The sequence below is a fragment of the Cuculus canorus genome, chromosome 2, assembly GCF_017976375.1.
Source record: "Cuculus canorus isolate bCucCan1 chromosome 2, bCucCan1.pri, whole genome shotgun sequence".
Classification (NCBI taxonomy): Eukaryota; Metazoa; Chordata; class Aves; order Cuculiformes; family Cuculidae; genus Cuculus; species Cuculus canorus.
This window is the reverse complement of record NC_071402.1, coordinates 26163733-26188529: the sequence shown is the minus strand read 5'-3', so window position 1 is coordinate 26188529 and position 24797 is coordinate 26163733.

Sequence of the window (24797 nt, the reverse complement as noted above, 5' to 3'; positions counted from 1 at the left end):
TGGCCATTGCTTTCCCAACTGCAACCCACAAAAGGCAGATCCACCTGACTTATGTTTGGGAGCAGGAACTCAGGATTCCTGAAAGGAAGGAGGGAAAGGTCCAAGCCAACATCTGCAGGTCCGTCCCTATGTGCGGGAGCAGCTTATTTAGAACAGCTGAGTGGTTTCTCAAAAGGATTGGGTTATTAATTTGAATATATATATAAAAAAATGTTTGTCAAGCCTACTGGTATTGGATTTCCCATCTTACAGCTTTGTGCCTAAGGGAGGAAGACTTGCTGGAAACAAATATTTTTGCTTGATGAAGAGCTTGATACTAAGGAAAGAATTCACTGTGTTTGCACCAACCTGTCAGAAGGTGAATTTGGACTTATTGCTCTTGATTATTCTTCTGGAGCACGGTGTTGATTTGTGAATGTGCAGTGTTTATAGAAGGGAATGTGAGCCGGGCACGTCCACAGAGGACAGTTAGTTTGCCAGTGTAGTTTCTCTAAAAGGAAGGTTATATGCAAGCCTTTGTAATACAGCTTGGGTGCCAGCTTAATTCTGCAGGCCTGTGGTGTTCGTTGTAATGGTACATTGCATTCCTGAGTGCTGGGAGGTCATTTTATGACAGCACGTGAAGTGTAAACTGAAGTCAAAGTAGAAACCAGCTTTCTTATTGCTGGTGGGAAGGGCATAACACAGGGCATCATTAAATACAGGTGCCGGTCCAGTCCTCTGACATGGTGGTGCTGGAGACAAAATTTAACTTGCTGGGCTGATGCTTTTTGTACAATCGCTGTGCTGCCCCGGGCTCTTGTTCCCCTCAATTACTCTCACGGTGGGATTGTGTGACATGGGGCAGTGCTGTGCTGAGACATCAACTCTGAATGAGCAGTCTTGACTACAAGGAGCAGTTGTAATTGAGTTGATGCAACATTCAATGTGCATTGATCGGCCTTTCTGAGAAACTACGTGCAGCTGTCCAACAGGCTATGCATTGACATGCCTCATTTGTTTGTACCCCTCACACTACCTTGAATATCTTCTGCTGAACCATAGAAACATACTCCTGTACACACCGTACCCAAGACATCTTCGATGGCCCAAGGTACTGCAAGAGATGGTCCAGTGTCACCATCTTGCAGATACAAATTAAAAATCATTCACTTCTCTGTTTATTCCAGAGCACATTTGGCTGTGCTGATGTTTCAGCCCATGTTCTTACAGAGTATTTGAAACTCTGAAGAGTTCGTGTAGGAAAGAATAAGGTTATGCTGAAAATACAGGCCACTGGAGAACAGCTCTGTTGTGCCTATCTATCATTGAATAAAGAATAGAGCTCTAAAAGTGTTTACAGATTGTAAAACAAAAGCAGATTGAATATGTTTTAAATTCTAGGAACTAACCTAAAATTTGCTATAAAACAAATATATGGCTTACAGCTGGAAACCTGTCAAAACACCCAAATGATTGCTCTGTGCTGTCTGGAAAGAGTTTCTGTGCCCAAAGACCTCAGAACAGCAACAGATGTACTGTTACATAAGAGAGACTTCCCTGTTTTGAATTTCAGTTTATGGCACAGAGAGGCATACAAGAGAAGTAAAGTTCTTTTCATCTTACTCAGATCCCTCTGCTTCCTCCTTAAAATCTTGCTCCGTGTACTTCTCCTGTGTTAAAGCGATTAGCAGAGATATAGAAAGACGAGAACATACATCATTTTAAGATGTGAAAAAGCCATCTGGCTCAGTGTTTGAGGCTGGCTCTTACTTCAACTATGTTGGGTTTTTTCCATGCCCCTCAAGCCCCTCCTTTTCCAGAAACAATCTAAGTGATCCCACATCTCTTCTTCAGTAACGTGTTCCAGATGGTCAGCTTTGTTCAGGACGGATTTGCCTTAGTTTCTCATTTTTTTCCTAGTTTCTTTGTTTTCAGATTGCTTCCCCTTTCTTTGAAACCCTTTTACCCAATCATCTAGCTCTCTTTGGGTCTTTTTCCTAATTTTTATTCTAGAATAAAAGAAAATGTGTCACATAGACTTTTTTATCAGACACTCAGTCCCTGCCACAGAAGGATAATGAGGCTTTTCTCATCTTTAAATGAAGATGTGGAAAAGATCTGTTAGGAAGCTATGCAATCAATTAATCAGTATGAATTCAGCATTTTTATTGAATATGCTATTCAATAGATTACATAATATTACTGATATCAGTCTGTAGCATTTTCTCTTGCTTTAGGATGACAACTACGCTTCAGACAGCTCAGCTCTGCAGTTTACATCAATCTCCTAGTTTCATGGCAACCCACATGGCACCAGTTTGAGTTCACCCCTAGCCCTTCTGGTTCCCACTGTAATAGTGTGCACCTGAGTCTGGACGTCTCTTCTCCTTGAGATGCCTCTCAGTAGCCAGGACAGATGATGCTTACCCAGTTTGGCTACCCCCTCTTTTACAGCCTTTTAACAGTATCCTGGCAGTCTTTGCATGCTCAAGCAGCCCCACTTGATCTCCTGTGCAGCCCAGGACATGCAACATCCACTCTTTATTACATGCCACAAAAACACTCAACATCTTGCTGGGCTGCACTCCAGTGCTCAGGGTTTTTTGGAAATTTTAAACAGAAATTACACAGCCCATAAAGGACAATTTCATTACTGGACATCACACTGTGCTCAACCGGCTGTGTCTGCGCTGATAAACAAAATCCCTAGGCATCTCCTTTCCAACCCAATGACAGGGTGCACATGATCGCAGGCATGGACAAAGCCCTTGCAACTCTGCTTGAGTGGAGCAGTATTTATCCATGCATATTATCTTGGAGTTCATCCCCCAAAGTTACTCAAGCATTCCCCAGGAGGGGACTTTGTGGCTGGGGCCAAAGTCATGCCAGGCAGCTGAGCTGGGCTGATGGAACAGGTATGTGCCAGTTGCGCATCATTACTCAAGCTCTGTTTAGTCTCTTCATATTAGTAGGGCTGAGGAGTCTGTATCTACAAGACATTTTAGAAACTGGAAATAATTATGAAAACATCCTGAGGTCTCACGGGAGTTCAGTAATTCTGAAGATGGAAAAAGATGTTCTTTTATATACCCTCAGATCTCCCAGTGAGGAAATAGCCAGCTTTCCTGGGCAAGAAATGAGATGGAGCTCATTAGGCTAGGAAGATTTCCCACATTTTCCATCTGTTGGTGCAAATTTTTGAGGCAACAAATGTGTGACATTTACAAAGTCAAGAGTCTCTCAATCTATAGCTGGGGGCTATTCCTGTTCTATAAATGCTCAGGCTTTAATATATACAGATTTCTGAGAAAGAACCAGTCTGTGGTGCCAGGACAGAACAGCTAGAGACACCCATGCACAGCCGGTCTCCAGCCCTGCCACAGCTCGGTGGTCAATGTGGGAAGTGGGCTGGTTGCCTGCCCAGTGCCCTTCAGCACAAATCCCCCTGTAAACTGCCACTTGTCCCTGCCTGTATCCACAGAAGCGTGTTAAAATTAAAGGCATAGTAAAATGCAAAATAAGAGAATGCCTTCTATAAATACACCTTAAAACAAATAGGCTTATTTTAACATGGAAAATAACATTAACAAAAGCACTGTATAACTCACAGCTCTTATTGTTTAGGAACAGGGATTTTATTTTTCCAGTCTGCTCTTAATTTTTCCATTCTCTCTCAGTTTGGAGTGCAGTGCAAATACAGTATAGCTACATTTCTGTTTTCTATCGTACACCTTGCAGATCACATTGGCGACGATTTAAGCAAAAGGATTGCTGAGAGTTACAGGGATCATCTGATTTACAGAAACTCCTAGGCTGGAGACATACCATGCTCTCCTGCAGGAGGCCAGAAAAGAAAGAATGTGGTGTGGATTATGTTGCATATTTTTATTAATTACTTTGTCATCTCTCTGAGTTCATAGCAGTTAAGAAGGAGAAGAACTTTCAGTGTGAAATCTTACTTATCAAAATCATTAAGTAAGCTCAATTCCACATCGTCAAGTGAAAATAACAACAGCAATAAATCAAACCAATCTGCCTTTTTTTTCATATTCCCTGTTGGGAAAGTCTTCTGAAAGTTGTTTGTATGTATTTTTGTTCAATACAGGCATTAACAAGACTAAGAGAACTGCAAATATGAAGATTATTCATAGTGTAAGGTCTGACTTTACTTTTTTGTTTGCCTTAAACATTTCTTCTGAAGGCTGGCCATTTGTGCCCTTGTTTTGTGGCGTTGGCAACAAATAGCATAGGGGGTGCAGCAGCAGGTGCTCCCCAAATATGGATCTTGGGATATCGCCCAAGGGCCTCGTCTGTTGTGCCAGGTTCAGTGGGAAGAAAGGTGCAGGAGTAAGCACCTCTCCCCCTCACCTGTATGAGCTCAAGGTCCTGACTGGGCTGCTCTGGGGGGAGGAGATTCAGCAGTGGGCGCTGATTCCTCTCCTCACACCCACCTGACTGCCCTGGAATGGCCAGACTCTCCTGAAGGAGCTCCTGCACACCTATGGCAAGACCACCCCACACGTGCTTATGTGAGATGGACTGGCCTGAGAAAAGAACTCGCAAGGAGCCACGCAGGGTGCGCACTCGCCCGTCACTGCAATGGGATCAGCCTGGACCACACGGCACCATGTGTTCCCAAGGAACTGCTGCTGCCCATTGATGTGCTGATTTTTTTCCCCGTCTCTCTCCCTCTCTTTCTCTCCACTCTCCCTCTCTCTATATATATCATTTACCTTATTTTTTCCTGACTTGTGTTGGTGTGTGTCGGATTGAATTCAAGTGGCCTTGGCTGGGTTCAGGGATCAGATTGTGATCTGAACAGATTGAAATGTGCTTTTCTGCTGCTTTGGGAAGTTACACCCCCATATCTTGGCTGTTCACCAAAGTTTTTGGTCCATTCATTTTGGTCAAAGCCAGAATAAATTTTGCTTTTGATTTTCACCCCGAGAGTGACGTTGTCAGCCTCAGGATAGCCGCACAGATAAATGAACCACCTTCTTTCAGCTGTGCACATCGAGAGAAGCCCAGACACGACTGTGTAGCTCGTGGATCCAAGGCACATAGTAATTTCATACTGCAGAGTATTTCATGGACAACTCTATGCTATTATTATAAATGCTTCATATGCACATGTACTTTTGAGGTATTATCTCTGCTTTTTTTCTAGATTAGTAATAGAACAACAAAACATTACAAGTATGTTCATCTGATATGAAATAGAACCTAGACTGAACCACATTTGCAATGGTTTAATTTCATTTACAGCAGCTTTTGAGCACTTGAGCTTACCTCACCTAAATACCCAGGGAGTGTTAATGTTAAACTCACCTCTTAAAACAAAAATCTAATGTTAAGATACGCTTTCTATTGTGACAATTATTTTTTTCACCACATTATTGCTAATGAAGACATCTCCAGTCTCTAACATAGAGACTTTGTAAATTTACGCTCTGCTTCTCTCTACTCATCTCTGAGAGTGCAACCGAATTGTGGAAATCCACAACTTGGGAACACCCAGACTACACTTAATGCAATGCAGGATCAGGGCAGCAGCTGTGTATACTGTGGTGTCTAAGTACCACTGCCATGGAGTTGTTGCTTTCCACAACCTAAGCCACAGCTGTATTCTTCTTGTGACTAAATACCTTAACTCACCATATGACCGCCCCCAAACTCAGACTGTCCCTTATTACACCTTTTGCAAAAATTCTCCTCCTACACAACGAAACATGATGCACTCTGCAGCTTGTAGGATACCCACAGCTGAGTTTTGGTCTGCTTAGTTTTTGCTCTCAGGCACTTGTGTTGTGATGTATGTGTTGCCACACAAGAAGGACAGGATGTAATCCAGAGGGACCTGGACAAACTGGAGAAATGGACCTCTGAGAACCTCATGAGGTCCAGCAAGGCCAAGTGTAAGGTCCTGCATCTGTGTCGGGATGATCCTGGTTTTCAGTTCACTATGGGGGTGATGTGCTTGAGAGCAGCCCTGCAGAGAAGGACTTGGGAGTGCTGGTCGATGAGAAGCTCAGCATGAGCCGGCAATGTGCATTCGCAGACCAGAAAGCCAACCGTATCCTGGACTGCATCAAAAGAAACGTGGTCAGCAGGTCAAGAGAAGTGATTCTGCCCCTCTATTCCGCTCTTGTGAGACCTCATCTGGAGTATGTGTCCAGTTCTGTAATCCTCAACATAAGAAGGATATGGAGCTGTTGGAATGGGTCCAGAGAAGGGCTACAAAGATGATCAGAGGGCTGGAGTACCTTTCACACGAGGACAGGCTGAGAGAGTTGGGCCTGTTCAGCCTGGAGAAGAGAAGGCTCAGGGGAGATCTTATAGTGACCTTCCAGTACCTGAAGGGGCTACAGGAAAACTGGAGAGAGGCTATTCATAAAGGCTTGTGGGGATAGGATAAGGGGCAATGTGTATAAACTGGAAAGGGGCAGATTTAGACCGGACATTAGGAAGAATTTCTTCACTGTGAGAGTGATGAGGCACTGGTGCAGGTTGCCCAGGGAGGTTGTGGCTGCCCCACCCCTGGAGGTGTTCAAGGCCAGGTTGGATGGGGCCTTGGGCAGCCTGATCTAGAGGGATGTCCCTGCCCATGGCAGGGGGGTTGGAATTAGATGATCTTTAAGGTCTCTTAAAGATCTGTTAGGAACCGATCTGTTAGGAACATGCTTTCTCTGTTCAGGAGGACATGGAGATTGTGGCAGACAGATAGGATAGAAGCAGGGAGCAACAGAGAGCCCAGGAGAAGACACCATGCTGTAGCCCCTGTGCATTCCCAGCGTGGGTCTGCTCTGGTGGGATCTGTCACAGAAACTCAGTGGCTGCTCCAGGCTAACAGCTTTACCAGATCCATGTGACATTAAGTCTTTTGGCAAAGAAAACTTCGTGGAAAAAGCAAAAGTTGCACTGGATCTTGTTTTGATTATTTATTTCTAACCTCACTACAAATGGAAAAAAAATTCTCTGGCAAGTGTCTGCTTGTTTTTTTCCTATTGTTTTATCATCCTCCCAGCTCTCAGTAGGGATGAGTAATCCTTAAATGCCACTCTGAAGGCTGATGCTTAGGCCAGGTTTTAGAGATGCAACACTGGGGATGGATCTTTTCCTTTTCTTTTATTTCTTTCCCTTCACTTTGTTCTTCTTCCGCTCCATTCTCTTTTCTTTCTGCCTTTCCAATGACCAAATGCATCCAGCAGTCCCTTCAGCAAAAAAATCACTTCATCTGCCTTCCAGTTCTGTTTGGAGGTGAGAGATGTGATTTGGTGTCATAAACGTGAACATTTCCATAATCTGGACGAGTGAGGTGTAAGAGCTCATCCATACACAGGACAGAAAAATAATTTTTTTAGGAATAACAAAGTAATTTGTAGTAAATTTGCAGCTCCTGAATCAAACCGAGCCAAAGATTGTATTTGAATTGACCTTCTCAAACACACATGGCCTTTTAAATTTCAGAAATCTCAGGTAACTACGGGCTCTACACAAGGAAAAATTTGCTATCGAAGAACTGACGCATGGATTCACTGCTTTAAGGTCAAAATCTGACATGGGAGAACAAGGTTAAGGAGGAGGGAAAGAGAAAGGAAATGGTAACAAGTAAGCTTTTCTGCAGCACCAGTGATCTTAGTGCAATTGGATGTCTCATGCCATTGAGCAGATGCACCGAATTTTTTACTAGACTATGAGTGTTTTTCAAAGGCAAAGATGTTATTTCAAATCCATAGCATTTTCCACTGGGGAGTAATTAAAGCCACTCAAACTATAACCTATAAGAAATACACTTGATGTTATCTTAAGAAGTAAATTAATTTTAATGATTGCTTTAGGTTCATAGGATTTACGTAACAGATAGGTAAAAGAAAGATCACAGTACCTACATCGTGTAGAGAAGGATTATGCAATACTTAGCTGTATCTAGAGCTGAGGTTTGGCCTTTTCTCCCTCCCTGTTTAATGTCTTAATTTTAATAAAAATATTTGCTACTCTACTTGAAAATACAGAAACATTCAAAATACACTTTTATTCTTTGTTTTTAGGATTGAAGCATGATTCCTCTTGTTAAAGCTCAGTTTGAAAAAGATCATTTATAGTTTAAATATGAAGAACATTGTAATGACACTCCTAGTCCCAGCTGTCTCCACCTGTTCTCTGCTGCCTGAAATAAAAATAAGCTTCCAATAGTGCAAGGAAATAGCACTTATACCTGATTATTTTCTTGTTTTCAACAGGTGTAATCATTGTTGCAAACAGCAACACAAGGTCACGATATCCCAAGTCTCCCAGCTTGTCTGTCTGCTGCACCACATTCTTAGCTCTGTTTGAAGATGCAGACTGTTAGAGAAGCTGAAGGTTAGTTATTGTGCTTATCCAGATGAGCTCACCTATCTCGCTCGAGTCCTGAAGGTTGTATGGTCTTCCAGCCACCTGCTATTCCAGCAAAGTAAATCTATGTTAAGCCTGTGACAGCCAAAAATGTTATAGACAAAAATCTGGCAGATATCTTGCTGGATCACAAGTTCTTCCTGAATATCCACGTCTCAATTATGTCAAATAAATATCATTTTTAGTACCCTTTTGCTTTCTTTTCTGTCAGAGGTAGAGTGATACAAGCTTTGTCACTTGTGCTGTGACAATTTGTCATGGCTTGCAGTGTACCCTGCAGCTCTCAAACTGCATGCAGGGCAGAAGGTCAGAAAATGTACATGTGCCCCAAGAGAAAGGAAAGGGTGAGATCCCCCTGTTTTTCAAAAACTTTCCTAAACAATTAAAATCTTTTCATCCAGATCATAAATTCTGAATTCCCTCTGCTTATGCCCATCAGACGGAGCAGGATCTGTGCTTCCCCACCCCATTCCTCCAGTGAGCGGTCTCTTGCTGTGCCCCATCTCACACAACGCTGTACCTCTCCCCTTGCTGACCTCTCCGGTGCATTCAGGGTGATTCCTGTGATGAAGAAGTTCAGACCACAGAGGAATCTGAATGGAAAACAGCTGAATTTCAGCCCTTGCAGCTAATAAAATATTGTAACAATATTTCAAAATAGAAAATATTTATGGTCAAAATGTTTTTTTGTTTTTGTTTAACGGTGTGAATATTTTCCACAGTGGCCACTTATTTTTTTGTGCAGAAATTTGTTTTCTCAGCCCCCTAATATTTTCAGCAATTTTTTGGAGGTGGGAGATCAATTACTCCCATGCTGTATTTATTTACTATGGACTGCATAAGTCCTTTTTGTTAAATTAAAGGATGAGATATTTGGCTGTCAAATTTATTTCATTCCCTGGTTGCTACATTCCTACCAGGTTTCTGCAGCCACATCCACCCAGCACAAATGCTGTGATGCAGCAGACCATGCACTACTCGTTAGACAGTCACCATCTACCTCTAGCAGGAAGCTACCAGCCGGTCAGCCCCACTGGGCATCCATGGGCTGGGATGTCATGTCCTCACTATAAATGGCATTTTGAGGTGAAAAGTTTGAGTTTGGGCCTTACAATATCTGCCAAGTATCACACAAGACTGAAACACATTTCAGACAAGAGATCTTAACGTCACAGAAGAATGCAAATGTCTGAATGATACTAAAAAACCTTTCTCCTCTGGGAAAAAAACCCTCCTGTTTTGCTAGTCTGATTGCAAGAACTTTAATAGACTAGCAATATTTTTTTTAAGCAATTGTTTTCTTTAAAAAGCAAACATCTCTTTTTTTAACTTTTGCTGAAGACTAATCTTGGTAAAATCTAGTGCTCATAAAAACTACAGCACTGCCCTGGGCATTTTTTGCAAGACTGAGTTATTTCTTCCTGTTGAACTTTCTTATTAGAAGAAAAATATACTACCCTTTTCTAAAAATATATTATCCCAGTTACAGTCAGAAGTAAATCTGTCAGCAGGTATCCTGACAGATGCAGACTTTATTATTACTAGTTAATAAACAATTACTTTATCTTTCCAAATCTTCTTACGTTAACTTATAAATGGCCTGTTTATTTTGTCCTTACCTGCAGATCGTTGTTTTGATGTTAGATAAGCAATTATAACTTCCATTTATTTTTTCTTGTAGCATGTTGATTTTTGATACTTTATTGAGGGCATCCTAGCACACGTTTTTAGGAAAAATATTGGTTGAAGTGGTATAATATACATAAAATACATATTGTTTGTTTCATTTCCTTTTGGATATTGCACTTACAGAAAATCCACTTAAAATATTGTGACCTTCCCTTCCCAACACCACAGAACTGTTAGTACTATCTGGCTTTATTCCACTCTGGAATTACGAGCAGTGAAATCTACTGTCCATTTAAGGCAGTTTATCTTCTCGTTACAGTAATTTCTTTGTGTTTTTTTCTCGTGATAGAGAGGCAGAGTCAAACTAAGAGACACATCTTGTGTGAAGTGGACATAAAATGATACTAAATCACATTTCCATTTCCATATATCATTAATCTAGAAAAACACCCATAGGGGCTTTTTTTCTGTACATGATGATAATTAATCCAAATAACTTCACCAGTTTTTCTTCACCTAATTTTTCTCTTAAAGGTTTCTCTGAAGTTCATAAACTGTACAATGTTTCACAGTGATACTGGAGGTAGCTTGAAAAACCAGTGGACAGTGAGATTGTGCAAGCGTGAAAGCACAGGGGCAGGCTTAGCAACTGCAGGGAGATGTCTCCTTGGATCCAGTGGGTCTCCAGAAATACAAAGAGCTAAAAGGCTCATCACTTGAGATCCAACTCACCCTTCTTCCACCTGATTTAACAAGCTGCCCTTTGCTTCGAGATATCAAGTAATAAGTACTCTCAATTTCAGTTTAATTACTCCCTCTTTGTCCTTTACACTTTTGATTAAGATAATTGAATATGCTTAAGAGAGAAAATGCCTTTTGGTTTAAATAGCTGAGGGATTTTTTTTTCCTCAAAACCTTTATTTTAGGAGACCTTTTTGGACAAGAGTTCATTAGTAGACATTTTATTATGAAATATATGGCAGCAAAAATAAATTTGCTGCATTAGTCTGTCAATATGGCTCAAAGCTACAACTTCTTACAGACTCAGATACTACAGAATCACAGAATCACTAGGTTGGAAAAGACCTCTTGGAGCATCGAGTCCAACCATTCCTGTCAACCACTAAACCATGTCCCTGAGCACCTCGTCTACCCATCTCTTAAATATCTCCAGGGATGGGGACTCAACCACCTCCCTGGGCAGCTTCTGCCAGTGCCCGATGACCCTTTCTGTGAAATTTTTTCCTGATATCCAGTCTGAACCTCCCCTGGTGCAGCTGCAGGCCATTCCCTCTTGTCCTGTTCCCTGTCACTTGGGAGAAGAGGCCAGCTCCCTCCTCTCTACAACCTCCTTTCAGGTTGCAGAGAGCAATAAGGTCTTCCCTCAGCCTCCTCTTCTCAAGGCTAAACAACCCCAGTTCGCTCAGATGCTCCTCATAAGACTTGCTCTCCAGTCCCTTCACCGGCTTCGTTACTCTTCTCTGGACATGCTCCAGCACCTCAACATCCTTCTTGGAGCAAGGGGCCCAGAACTGAACACAGTATTTGAGGTGCGTTGTCACCAGTGCCGAGTACAGGGTCAGAATAATCTCCCTGGACCTGCTGGCCACACCATTTCTGGTACAAGCCAAGATACCATTGGCCTTCTTGGCCACCTGGGCACACTGCTGGCTCATGTTCAGTCACTGTCAATCAACACCCCCAGGTCTTTCTCCTTCAGGCAGCTTTCCAGCCACTCTTCCTCTAGTCTGTAGAACTGCATAGGGTTGTTGTGCCCCAAGTGCAGGACCCAGCATTTGGCCTTGTTAGATCTCATGCCATTGGTCTCAGCCCATTGTTCCAGCCTGTTCAGATCCCTTTGAAGAGCCTCCCTACCCTCAAGCAGGTCAACACTTCCTCCCAGCTTAGTGTCATCTGCAAACTTACTTAGAGTGCGTTTGATGTCCTCATCCAGGTCATTGATAAAGACATTGAACAGAGCTGGACCCAGCACTGAGCCCTGGGGGACACCACTTGTGACGGGCCTCCAGCTGGAGTTAACTCCATTTACTACCACTCTTTGGGCCCAGACATCCAACCAGTTTTCTACGCAGGAGAGTGTGCGCCTGTCCAGGCCAGAGGCTGACAGTTTCCTAAGCAGAATGTTGTGAGAATCTGGGTCAAAGGCTTTACTGAAGTCTAAGAAGACTACATCCACACCCTTTCCCTCATCCACTAGGCATCACTTTGTCATAGAAGGCCATCAGGTTAGTTTGGCAGGACCTGCCTTTCATGAAGTTGACTGCGCCTGATCACCCATTACAAGGAAGGGCATCAGAAATAGCTGTAGACACAGGCAGTTTTTATACAGATCAAATAAAAGGGTTCTGAGGGGTCAAAGCTCACATTGAAAAACCTTATCCTTTCTCAAATTTGCCTTTAAACTCTTGCAGAACCACTGTCCAGATCAAGATTCACTGTTTCCCCTCATGACTGCACAGGGAAACATTATATTTCTCATCATCTGATAAAGCTCATTAAAATGTTGTCTACAGCACTTTTCTTAGTTTATTTGTTCTCACTGGCATGCTACATCATTTAAAATGTTTCCCAAGGGAAATAAGGGCCCCATTTTTCAGCTAATGGGATGAGAGAGAGACGATTTCTCACATTCTAAAAGAAGAGAGATACATTAATAAGGAAACAATGAAAGAGTGCTCAGATTTTCACCGTTCTAAGGCTTCTTTCAATTGATCTTCTTGGCAATCATATTTGAAGGCCTCAAGACTTGGAACAGTCAACTTCTGCTTAACGAATGCTGTCACAAAAAGTGAAATCTACTCAAATCTGTGTTTCTGACTGTATCAGATGATGTATATAACCAGTTAAAGGGAGGAATAGCCTGGCATTACATGACTAGTGTGCTAGGGACCCAAACAGTCTATATGTGCTAGCTTCAGATGGTCATCAAGTCACCACGCTACTGCAGGAAATGTTGGTGTGGCAGAGTCCCACACAACCATCAATATATTAATGAAAAAAAGAAATATATTAGAGAATCAATATATTAGAGAATATCAATATATTAGAGAAAAATCATGGAAGAATTTTTGATTTATCAGCCAAAAAAGCACTTCAGAACAGTGCATTAACCAGGTCCTGTTAGTTTCTAAATGAAAATACATATTTCTGAATGCAAGAGAAAGAAGTATAAGAAATAAACAAACTTTTTTCCAGGATAACTAGGGTCTGTGACTGGTTATTATTGTTGATCATCTGTCAAAAAGAACCATCCCTGAAAGCCTCATAAGAATGAGAAATATTTTATTCTTGGTCTTTCAGGCATTTTTACATGCTTGAGGTCAAGAGGGTCACTGCCTGATTCAAGGGACTCTAACAATTTGGACAGAAGCAGACTTCAAATGGGATAGGAGGGAGAGTGAAAGGGCAGATTCCTTACACAATCCCATTTTTGTTTGTTGGTTGGGTTTTTTCTTAGGTAATTAAATCAGAATGTCCTGCAGTGATGTCTGTCTAAAATGTTGCCTTCATTAACCTAAGTCCTTGCAAAAGTAAACCTGGTAAATGTGAACTTGCACCTGGAACCTCCATCAAGGAGTCGAGGCCAGGGGTGGATGGAGCTGGCACTCAGCCTAGCTCCAGTAAGCCAAGGGCACATGAAATTTCACATGTGGATGTTGTAACTATTTTTGAGAGCCTGAGGAGAAGGAAAGGGGGGGGCTCAACCAGATCTCTGACAAGAGGTTTTGTTCATTCGAGTTAGATTTAATACTGATGTCTACCAATGTTGTGGTTTTCATCTGCAATCGTGTCCCAATGCTGGAATACAGTCTGTATTGTCAAGTTTTAATGTCAAATTAACTTTCCTGAAGTTGAAGCCAGGCTCTCGTGGTATCTAAGCAACTGTTCCAAAACAGTGGTTAACAGGAGGCTGGGATGAGCAGAGCTGAAGGCAGCAAGTGCCGATGGCTGCACATCCACTGTTCTGAGCAAGGTCGTTTGTACACGTGCACCTGAAGGACTGTGTGACCATCTTTGGATTGGAGTCAGTATCCCACTCACTGCAGGGCTTTTTTCTCCCAGCTTCCCGTAACAGGATTTTAATGACAAAGCAGATTTGAAAAATGCTGCTTTCACATACAACAAGCCACTCAATCCAGGATCAGAAGCTATAAACCAGGAGAGGGGCAAGTTTTTTCACCCACACTTGATTCCTTTTCCCTCTTGCCTGGAGCCTCTCCTGATCCTGTTTTCCCTTCAGTTCAACCAGAGGAGACAGAAAATGTCTATAAACTGTCTCTGACCTTGAAAAGTCCAAAGTCCCGGTTTATCCTGGTGACGTGGCAGCAAGCACAGACATCCATGTATGTTTCTGCTGTTCTGCTGATCCTGCTGCTCTCTTCAGAGGTGGTCAAACTGCCTGTATCTCAGTTTTCAACTAGGGCTTTGGAGAGAAGAGCTGTTTTTCTTAGGAGAACTAAACCCCTTTGTGTTTAATTGATAGAGGAAAAAGGCATTTTCAGAAGGTAATGTGGGATGCCAAAGGCAGGGTGATGTGTCAGTTCCTCTCCCAAGGTGACCATCTCTCTACATATAAACTGCGTAGGAAACCCGTTCGGCAAAATCCCCACTGATCAGCTGGATTTCTCTGAGTTGTAAATCCCTCTTGACCCGGCTAGTAGTAGCTTCCAGCGTTACCTTGCTGACTCATCTTGCAAATGTTCTTGTTCCCTAAATTGGGTGTATGGATTTATTAATTTAATCTCAACATTAAATAAGAAATGGGACTTCTGTGCGCCTGCAAGGAAAGAGGAAGCACTAGCTACACCTCAGCTTGCAGCCTCAATGGCACATTGTTTAGTTCAAGTAGTCCTTTTCACAAATGATGCACAATTGTGAAAGGTCGTGATATTGCGGAATGCATACCATGACACCCCATCTGGATTTATAAGCAATTCAGAACTCAGCCTAAATGGAGGGAGTAGCTTATATGAAGAAAATCTTTCAGGATCATTTAGGAAGAGAACAGTACTGAAAGCTGCAGGCTATTTTGCTTTCTGCATAGCCCACAATAACTCTTTCAAATAAGAATATTGAACTGAACTAGATTGACTTCTATCCTGTACTCAGCTCAATACACTGCTTTCCTGCCTGGCATTTAAATGGAAATATCACTATTCTGCAGCATGGCACGAAGGCTCATCACAATGATATGTTTGCTGACTGCTTGTATTCAAGTCACCCACCTGGATGATGTGTTGGTGAGTATTAAACTGCAGACACCCTCAGCAGTAATTTCCAATGATGTAGCTCACCAGTAATTATCAAGGCCACAGTAAATGGTCCATGAATAATATGGGCCTTGTGTTTGAGGAGGGTAGTGCCTGCAGAGCCATGTGGCTGCCTCTCCACTGCTGCAAGAACACAGGTGGATCGCTAGGATCTGCAACCCTGCAGAATAGGCCATGAAAAACAAATAATTTAAGATAATGTTTTGTTTAGTATATACAGACCTTGCACAGTGGCTGATGGAAAAAGGTTATTGAGGTACACTGCTATCCCAGCCCAAAGCATTACTGTCCCTAAGTTCAGGACTAAGTACCACTCTTTCTTCCAGACACAAGAGCTCAGATTTGGTTTTGGATCTGATTCATCCTAAATAGCTGTCAAGGGCAGTAAATCCTGGATTTGTTTTTATCTGATGTATTCCCAATGCTGCTGAGTAATTCCCTTTTATAGAGCTGTCTTGTTAGTACACTTGTTTCACTCTTAATTTCCACTTTTTCTTACTTCTCCCTCTAACTGTTTTATTGCAGAAGATTCAGGTGAGGAACGGAAAAAGTGAAGTGGCTTGGGACATGATACACAGGCACAAGTTCACTGCAATACCCTCACTGACTTGTTCTAACTGAAAGTAACTGAAAAAAAAGTCACAGAACTGTATTTTACACAGTAGTTCTCAAATGTTTTAAAACTCCCATTTGTTACAGTGTATGGCTGCTTTCTTTCTCCTGCTCTGAGTTTAAACAACTTTCAGTGAGACTCCTTTGCAGTGGATAATTCAGAGCTGTTCACGCTGATTTTGCTGTCTCTTATATGTTACTCTCACACTTATGGGAAAACACCATGTCCTCAAAAAATGTCTGTGCTGATATAGAAATCTTTAATTTTGACATAAATTAGTATCGTATTCATATCTTTTTCTCTTCTGTATTCTTTACAGTATTTTGTTTCTGAGATCTGAGTCTCGTCAGTTCCTAATCTGTGCATGACTGAAGTTAGGCGTGTGAGCAACTCTACAGAAATGCTACTCCTTGCAGACCTCAGCCTCGCTTTTTAAATTGAAACTTGGAGCATCAGCCTTAAGTGATCCTTCTTTGTGTGAGTCTTGCAAGATGTTCTTTTTGGTGATCTCAGTTATTGCATCCAGGGTCGTGACAGTATTACAACTTATTATATCTGCCATTGGTAGGACAAAAGCCAGCCTAACAATGTAAGTTGTTACTAGCAGGACAGGGATTGCGTCTCAGCAATCAGAAAGCAAAGTTCAGCTGCCTGAGATTGTCCTTCATATCCACGTTACCACAAGTTGATGATTCAAAACCACAAACAGAACGGTGGGGCAATTCAAACCTCTGCATCTGGGAGATTCTGTCTCCAGCTGCCTCTCAAAAATCCAGTCAACAGTTTTTTCTCAGTGAATATGCCCTGATGCCATTTTACAAGTGGATTTAATAGCTCTGTGTAGAGTAGTAATAGTTTAGGGGCCGAACTCCATGGGAACAACTCAAGTAAATAGCTTTAATGAATAAATTATCACTTTTCCATTAGTACCAGTATCATCCTCAGTTTTTTCTTCTGAGCTTGTCCATTTAGTGCCTCTTGATCTTTGCCCTGTGTTTTGGACACCAATAATCAGATACTAGTAGTCTATAGCCATGAGCACCGAAGACAGGCTTCAGATAATTTTTCACCCTTCCTTCAGAGGACAAAGAGTTCTGTTAAGCACAATAAATGATGTCAGTAGCCAAAACTTCATAGAAAATGTGGGACATGAGAGAAAAAAGCACAAAACCTACTGAGGACTGAAACTGAGCCCATTCTCGCTAAGGACTGGTGCCTCCCAGAAATGTAAACCTACACCCCTCCCCACCCTGTCTTTTCACATGATGTTAGAAAAAGTCTAATAAAACATTCTTGGTTTAATTAATCAGCCCTTCAAGCTCTTCCAGCCAAACTGAGTTGCACTCCATGAGGTCAGCATGCTCCTTGTACTCACAGCCAATGTTCCCTTTTTTTATTAGTATATTGACAGCACAGTTTACTCCAGCAACGCAATAGTGTCACAACCTCATTTTCCATGGCGTGAAACTATTCCCACTTCACCTGCTAGAAAACAGAACTCTGCTTTTTTTTTTTTTTTTCCGAGTAGACAGGCTGTTTCTACCTCTCGTGTCTTGACTTTGTCTTTAAAGTTTCTTCAAACAATGTACAGACCAACTTGTGAGTTATTACTCAGTCTCCCAAAGTAGCTTAATGTCTTTCCCAGGGTGAAGGAGGTAATTTAGAAAAAAATGTTTTCAAAGCCATCTCAGTTGTGACTGAGTTATTAATACAACCCTTATTACTAGCTTCTCATATGTGAACACTGTAAAGCTAACAGCAAACTGGAAGGCATGAATTCAAAATACATAAGTATTGTCAATGTCTAATACTTTTTACAATATCAGGGTGTATTTGAAAGTTTTGTGACTGTCTCAGGCTGGGAGAAATATGCTGTATTAAAAAGGAATTGCAGACTCAGAGAAGCCCCCAAGGTGAGGGGAGGAATCTTCCCGGCTGTCAGTGACAGGAGGCAACTCTGAACACAAGAAGGAATTTGAAGAGTAAAAAAAAAAAACAAAAAACAAGGCAAAGGAGTTCTGCCTGCAATAGATTAAGGAAAAGGACATAAAGAACTCAAAGACTCTAAGTAACCCTGGAAATTGTAGGGGAAAGGAGAGGCTTGAGCTTGGCCTCTGCAAGCTAAATAAAGCACCAGAATGACTAAGGAGGAGCTTGCTGTTAAACAGGATCTGTAAATGCATTTTCTTACTCAATGCTTTACTTTTGCAACAGTGTTTGCAATTGCAATGACTAAAACATCGATCTTAGCTTGTTGATGTAGAATAAAATGTGGTAATTTGTTCTGAAATTCATCCATCATGAAAAACAGCTCTGAAGAAATCTGACTCACACTAAGATTTCTGGAGATGAGGTACCTAAGATGCCAGCTTTAGTGCCACTAACAAAGCAAGAGATATTTGAAGCTCCCCAAGCTGCGCCATGCTTTCTCCTAAATTTGTGTTTGTGAACAGATGTAATCAGAAGTCATAGTGAAGTAGAGAAGAGAAGCCTTTTTGTCCATTCTCCCTTGTACCGTCACTGGTTGTCATTCATTTCTTCTCCAGCTAGGAAAGACAGAGGCACAGTAATCAAAAACTTTGCAAATAAATTCCTAATGTCACACAATGTCACAAAGGGAAATTAAAAAATTCCTGATTTTTTTTATCTCCCTTGGTCTTTGTGTGTTGGTTGCACGCAGGGCTGCTACTGCTTTTTTTTGACATCCAGCATTTGCCCTGAATCAGGCTTTATTTTGGAAGATCCCAAAGCAGAGAGAGCTGTGCTGGCACTGCTACCAGCAGCTGATGGCAGAAAGTAGGGTCAGAAGCAAAAGCACCTGCAAATGTTAAATGCAGAAAAAATGCAGAGAAAAATGTGGAGAGAGAGATATGGAGGTGATTTTTGAAATTCAGGAGCTTCAAATTGTCCAGAGAATTAACAATGTTTTTAACACGCAAAAAAAATAACCGAAAAAAGAACCAAAAAACCACACATGACCAAAAAAATGAAACGAAGCTTGAAAACTAAGATCTGTGGGGAAATCTGAAATCAAAGAGATGGTTAGATTTTTTTAATCACAACTCCTAATCAGGCATGAAGCTGCCTAAGAAACACTTCAAAGACCTCTTCAACCAAGCACACACAAAGTAGAAAGACTTCGTGTTTCTAACAAGCAAAGGTAGAGATTTAAGGGCATGGAAAATATGCAGGTCCTGCAAAAGGCATAGAAATGTTATGCCAGAGCAGCCCTGCTTTTATGTCTTCCTTCAAATTTATTAATGGAATTCAAAGAGCCAATGAATATTGGCAGGAGAAAGCAAAGTATTCTTACATTTCCAGAAAATACAGAACTAGCAAGAACTCCACAACAACTTTTTCCTGAACTCAGTGAGCAATGTTGAGCATTTTTCACATGCTAGATAATAAATCTTGAATCTTGAAATAAAGGATAATTCATGACTAGGCTTCTGGGCAACGAGTGGGACGATGGTGGGTATTTATGTTATTTATGTTAAAATTTGTTGTACTGTTTAAACACATCTCCCTCGATCCAGTTTCTACCCAAAGGGAGGATGGAAGCAGAATACCCTACAGTAAATTCTTCTGGAACTCTGTTTTCAGAATTGGCAATGCTCTGTTTAGGGAAAGAAGCTGCAAAGGGTTACAAATTTTAGCAAGGTGTTAAATCTGCAGTTACCTGATTTTCTTTCAACTTGCTTTTTAACTCAACATGGTAGACAGAACATGTCAGTCACTCTTCTTGCTTGGAAGGGCTTAGTTTGAAGCTTATCTTTTCATATGAAAGAGAGTCCCATCTCTAAACACGGAAGTCCCCTGGGACTTCTCAGGGTGAGTGAAGTGCAGTCAGCTTCACATTTCCCTGGCTACGTGGTCAGGAAAAAAGAGGTGAACAGTTTTGAGGGAGGATAGCAGCCAGGAGGGGATGGCTGTGGGGAGGAGCCGGGCCCTTTCTGATACGGCTGGTGCTGAAGAGCATAAAGATCTGCCTCGTGGAGTGGTTGTGCATATTTGCACCCAAAGGTCATGCCCCTCAGACTGCTTTTCCATACTGGAGCCTGCTGGCCCAGAATGGTTGGCATCCATGCTATCAACCCCTTTCCATCTCTACTATCCATTGCCTGGCCCTGGGAATGGGCCCTGAGCACACCTGCTCCCAATCCACATAGTTTTCCCTGGGGGAATTATTCATCCAAGCCTCAGGGCGTAGGGCAGCCACCCAGCTGTACAACAGTGCTGTAGTCACCTCCCAGGTGTCACCTGGTCCTGTTTAATCTACGCATATGGCCAGAGCCGACATGTCTCACCCAACACTACATGGAAAATAGTGTGAAAAATAGTATGAGCTGGGCAGAGAGCTGTGGTTTAAAGTGGTGTTAAACAAATGTCCAAAGTGGTGCTTGCATGACTGCCCGCTTCAAGCACAGTTCAAATTGGTTGTGTGTTGACAGTGGCAGGTCACTAGTTTCCATTGAGATTTCACTGTTGATCAGACTAGCCACAGGGTAACTTCTGCTCCTTATTTAATCAAATGGAAACTTTCAATCCATTTTTACACTCACACAACAGCCATTGCAGTTTAGTTAAGTAGGTTATGTATAAATTGGCATGAAAAAAAACAGCCCATTTATTTGCAATGTTATCTTTATTTCCTTTGGTCTTGCAACTTCTCAGAAGTGGTTTTTTTAGTGCTCATTGGTGTTTCTTTAGTTGTGCATAGAGCGCTCTAATTTAAAGGCTTTGTCTTAGTGCTGGGGCTTCAAGGGCAGGAGTGCAGCGGTCACAGCTCTACATCAGGGAGAAAACAGCAGCACCGTCCCTTCCGTATTAATATCAGCAGCAAAACTCTCCACAGACTTTAAATGGAGCATGATGAGGAGAGTTTTATCTTTGCACTAAATATAGGCAGCACATTCTGGCCTCCAGGTGACCTGAAACAGGCTAAAAGACAACATAGCTTTCATGAAGTTGGACTAACTTGCGCATGATATGATGGAAGGAGGGTGGGGGATGACTTTTCCAAAGACACTGGGGACTCTCTTTTGTGAATCAAGGCCATGGTGCGTACCTTATGGGAGAACAGGTCAGGGACACTGTAACCACCTGAGGATTTTACCGGTAAAATTGTTTGACTGGCCCTGGGGGTGGTACAGTGGATGGTACAGATCCACCAGGCCCAGGCAGATCTGCACTAGGTGTGGCTGGTGGTTTGGAAAAATTCCTCTTCAGACAGGAAAGGTGAGGATGGGGATTTGGCATCACCTCTCATTTTCATACTCCCTGCTACAACTCTACACAATGTAGAAAATCAAAAGGTAGAAGTGAAGGAGCTGGATGGATGTCATTTGTTTGAGAAGGTCTGGAGAAGGTTTCTGTCACCAATAGCACAACTTGACTCCTTGAGTTCTGTAAAACAGAAGAGATGGGAGTAAACTCTTCCCAGCCAGTGAACAGTGAGTCATTGCAGAATTAAAAGCAAGTCAAACAACTCTCAGGAAGAAGTGATTGTTTGATAAACAAGAACATTTTATGGTAATCTCTATATTTACAAACACAAGGATGGGTCAAATATCTGCTCCTTGGAAATTTCTTTTTTTTCCTAACAGAAATTTCCTTTGAAGCCTAGCACTTATAAAATGTTTGTGCTAAAAATAACTTATGAAATGGCTATATTCAGGCATGCTCTTTCTCTGAGAAAAATCAGTACTTTCAAAGTATTGCTGTTTTTTAGACCACTCAATATTTTTGCAAGATAACGTTGACTCCTTTATCATTAGATCGCAGAAAGTGTAAGTCTTGAATAACACTTAATTTCAGGCACATCCAGGAAAGATTGCTAATGTAATGTCCTATGCTGTAAACTCAAAGCACTTCAAAAAAGGAGAGGATGTCAAAGATATTTACTTGTGTAACATTGGTGACAATATGCCCAAATACTCATACACAGCTCGATATACGCTGACTATTCATGATGTTTCTCTTGAATGCAAATTTTAGCTAACAAAATGTCACTCATGAATATTAGGAAGATTTATAAAGCCATTGAACATACAGCTGAAATGTATTAACAAAATTCAATGTCATATCTGTAACTTGTGCTTATTTGGTTGCACTTTTGCAGATTGAACTATAATTAAGACAGTAGAATTTAAAAATCAATGCTGACTGCTAGGAAAATATAATTATTATACATTTTAGGCATTTTTCAGAAATGTTGCATGCTGCTTTGTTGTTTTAATTATTTTAGAAAAACACAGGTAGATGAAAGACACAATCAAAAGGCTGAGAAGTATTTCTTTCTGATTACAATGCTCCACATCCCGTGGTCCCATTTCACTCAAACTTCTCATTGTCTTCAGTTCTGCAGAGGAAATTTCGTGGAATTGCAGGGAATTCTTCCTATTAGGACTGTGTAAAAGCCAAGCCACATCTGTAGCGCTTGCTTGTTTTTTTTGCATTATGTGTTTTGGAAAGTTAATGTTATTGATCTAAAAGATCTTTACAAAAGTTACCACTGTAACCAGATGCTTTTGCGTCCAGCTCTGAATCTGCAATGCACAACAGTCCATGACAATTAGAATTTAATATCCTCAAACACTTGACAAGTTGTGTAGCATGCTGGAAGAAGTCCTTGAATACTGAAAAGCAATGAACAAGACTAGACACAAAGACATCCTCAAATCTGACACAGCACTTTTTACCTAGGAAAAACCTGTTTTGGATTACCCTTCCCTGTCACAAAATTTTCTTAATTCAGCTGTTTAGATATTTATTGTCAGTTCTGATATTTTGTCATGAGGATTCTGTCTATACTTTTCATGGCTTTGCTATTAATTTGCTATTGAAAAAAAACCTGTCATTAAACAAATTATATTATTGAAATAAATAACCATATCACAGCATATCATATGTTAAGTAAGTTTATTTATTAAAATATATAATGTATGAACAAGTTTAGAAGTGTCTTGCTAGAGAGATCCATGCAATGAAATTAATGGGACAAGTAAGATAATTGATAATTCCAAAATTGCAACATGAAACTTTGATGCAGCTGACAACTTGAGAATATCATCACTCATTTTAATGTTTTGTGTAGGCAAAAATAATTATTGTTTCAGACAACAGAGACCTCTGGAAAATATGACTCATTTGAAAAGTGAGCTACTGTATGAGAAGATGGATGATCTGTCTTTTCTCTCAGTGTTTTTTCATCACAACACTGCTATTGTCTGGAGACAAGGGTAGCATAACCCCTGTTTTTGGTACTGTCAGAAGGAAGGAGACTGATAAAGAGAAGACTTTTCAGGTTACTTCGTGAGTTCGTGGTGAGAAGAATATTTTAAGGGGCTTTGCAGTTCAGCAGGTATCTGAGTAGCTGTGTACAACTCAGCTGGGGAGGAAAGATGAACCCACCTTGAGTCTGGATTTAGGGAACTGAAGCCAATCTATGATTGGTATAGCAATGCTTCTGTCCCTTCCCTGTCTCAGCCATTCATGAGCACTTCTGAGGTTTCGGTACACAAATGGCTACATATGTGACAAGGGATGAGACAGTGGGCTGAGTGGACTCTTCTTCCATACAGGTGCACACATGTGCTTTGGATCACCTTACAAAAATCCATGTTCAACCACCAGGCAATGGAAGCAAATCTCAACTTGTGAGAGGGAGCCCTCTGATAACTTTGTAATAGAGCACATGATCTGCTTTGTCAGAAAGAATGGGCTTCTTTGCCTGAGGTCACCTAATCCAGCTTCCTTGGACTTCAAGTAACTGCACCATACAGCCTCTTTCCTCATCTCACCATGCTCCATCAGGGCACCAACATGCACTAACAGTTATTTGCTCTAGCAGCATCAAGGGCAATGAGGCACTTCCCAATGCTAGCAAGCTGAAAATCTCCAGCTGGGGACCTCCAGCTTTTTTGCACTGTTCAGAAAAAAAAAAAAAAAAAAGGAGGGTGTTCATAAAAAAACTTCTAACATACTAAGTGGCTAATGTACGCTGAAGATAAAACATTGGACCGCCAGTCTCTAAAAGCCTTGTCAGTTGGCAACAGCTGCAACATGGACTGCTTGTTGCTGCCTTGATTTATTTGTAGCAACACTTTATTGCCCATTTTTTCTGATCCAATGGGAGGCACTGGGAAGATATGCCTCACTGGATTTGGGAAAATCAGAGATATACTATGTGTCAAAGAGCACTGAGAATTTCCTTATATTTACATACATAAGAAAACTGTGCTCATTTGCCCAGTGTTAATAGTGAGCAGGTAGTGCATCTTCACAGGCTGTCTTCCTCTCCACAAGAGCTATTAAATTATCATTGAAAGTGATGATGAATAAAACCATCACTGGTGTGGTGCTGATGAGATGCTGATTTCAAGAACATTACAAAATACGGATGAGGTTGACAGTAAAAGGATCCAATCATGATTCTTTTGGGGCACATCTGGGTGCTATGATACGTCCAACTTTGCCTGTACTGTAAATTGTTTGAAACAAGCCTAATTTCTAGGAGTTAGAGGATAATTCATTCCCATCCTCATTTATTCTTTGGCATCTCTTTCTATAGGTGGCTTTGGAGGGGGCAGTAATTTTCAGCTGTAAACATCTGTTTAGTAAAAACTAGATTTAGGGTGCCACATTTCAGTTCACCAATTCCTCTGCACAGGGATCAGGGTCATAGAATCATAGAATCATAGAAGAATTAGGATTGGAAGGGACCACCTAGTTCCAACTCCCCTGTCAGGGAGTTGGTCAGGGACATCCCACTAGGTTAGGGTGCCCAAGGCCTCATCCAACCTGGCCTTGAACACCTCCAGGGATGGGGCAGCCACAGCTTCCCTGGACAACCTGTGCCAGTGTCTCACCACTCACATAGTGAAGAA